At 44.4% G+C, this 1806-nt stretch overlaps 1 pseudogene; it reads left to right on the forward strand.

Moving 5' to 3' along the window:
• The first annotated feature begins 579 nt into the window (after window positions 1–579).
• On the forward strand, window positions 580–1412 carry LOC102830922 (annotated as a pseudogene).
• Window positions 1413–1806: the final 394 nt, after the last annotated feature.

Raw genomic sequence — 1806 nt, forward strand, 5'->3', positions numbered from 1 at the left:
CAGACAGCAAGGGACCAATGAACAGCTACCAAAAGAGAAGAATGTCCACACCTTTATCTCAGCGGTTCTGCCAGGCATCTGTGGCCGCTCCGATCTTTCCCCCACGTGGTCTCACCCAAGATGGTGGCTCCTGGAGCAGCCGAGCGTCATGGACTAGAAAGCAGTAGATTTCTTGCTTCTGCCACAAATTCCCCCATCAGTGAGCCTTTCAACCTTCTAAGTATTCCTTTATATGTGGTTCAGAGTTCTGGGACCATTCCCTGAGCCTGCTTGTTCGGGTAGTCTGTGTTGTTGTTGGCGGAGCTCTCTGCTATACATCCACCTGATCCGCCATCTTGTTTGTTCCCTCTGGATATAAATTTTAATGCAAATTATAAATTAAACCCCATGCCTACCAAATTTACAAAAACAATCAAATTGGGGAGGTGGGGAAGAAATGTTCTTTTCTTCAGATTCATCTATTGAAAGGAACATCTCTGATTTGTGTTTTAAAAGGGAACTTCCTCCAGGGTGTTCAGCGGGACGCGAGTGGACAGCGACCTCAGGGTTAAGGGGTGGGGCATGACGTCAGGAATCAAGATGGCAGCGGTGGTTGGAGTCTCCTTGAAGCTCTGGTTTCCGGTCGCGACCCATGGCAGACCCTGCATGTAGGCCTGCCGTGGGGCCCAAACAGATGCAGCTGTATCTCCTTGAAACAAGAAATTTGCCATCTATCCGTGGGACTCAGATAAAGCTGGGGATAAACCCCGCATGCAGACTTTTAAAATTGATCTGAATAAATGTGGACCTATGGTGTTGGATGTTTTGATTGAGATTAAGAATGAAATTGATGCCACCCTGGCCCTTCAAAGATCGTGCAGAGAAGGTATCTGTGTGGCTCTTGTGCAATGAACATCAATGGAGGAAACACCCTAGTTTGCACTCGCAGGATTGACACTAACCTCAATAAAGTCTCAAAAATCTACCCTCTTCCACATATATAAGTGGTCAAGGATCTCGTTCCTGATTTGAACAACTTCTGTGCTCAATACAATTCCATCAATCCTTATTTGAAGAAGAAGGATGAATCCCAGGAAGGCAAGCAACAGTAACTGCAGTCCATAGACGATCATGAGAAACTGGACAAGCTTTATGAGTGCATTCTCTGCGCCTTCTGCAGCACCAGCTACCTGAGCTACTGGTGGAATAGGGACAAGTACCTGGGACCTGCCGTCCTTATGCAGGTCTATCGCTGGATGTTCGACTCACAGAGGATCGCCTAGCTAAACTGCGGAACCCATTCTCTCTATACAGGCTGCCACACCATCATGAACTGCACCAGGACCAGTCCCAAGGGTCTGAATCCAGGGAAAGCTATTGCTGAAATCAAGAAAATGATACCAACCTACACAGAGAAGAAAGCTTCAGCTTAGCTGTTTCCATACTTTTCTTTTCCCTCCATAACTTGTAACCAGCTCAGAGCTGAACATAATTTATATCTCATTTGAGCTCCTTCAGGGTCTTAATTTTCCATGAATACAGCATGTATAATCAAACATTTTAAGAAATCAATGTAATTCTACTTTTAAAAAAAAGAATTTCCTCCAATCCTAAATGCCACCTCCATTATAACCTGCTGACCTGGGAAAACCACTTTGTTTCTGCTTTTCTAGGTTGTCCTATTCCAAGGCTCCTGCCTTCTTTACTTCTGAGAGTAAGTGGAAAAGCTTAAATGTATACACTTCAATCCACACACAGAAACATGCTGTTTCTTTAGTTCTAGTTTAAAAATTAAAACTTGTTCCTAAAAATGGAGTTACTTCACCT

Source organism: Chrysochloris asiatica, unplaced genomic scaffold (genome assembly GCF_000296735.1).
Source record: "Chrysochloris asiatica unplaced genomic scaffold, ChrAsi1.0 scaffold00026, whole genome shotgun sequence".
NCBI classification, from domain to species: domain Eukaryota; kingdom Metazoa; phylum Chordata; class Mammalia; order Afrosoricida; family Chrysochloridae; genus Chrysochloris; species Chrysochloris asiatica.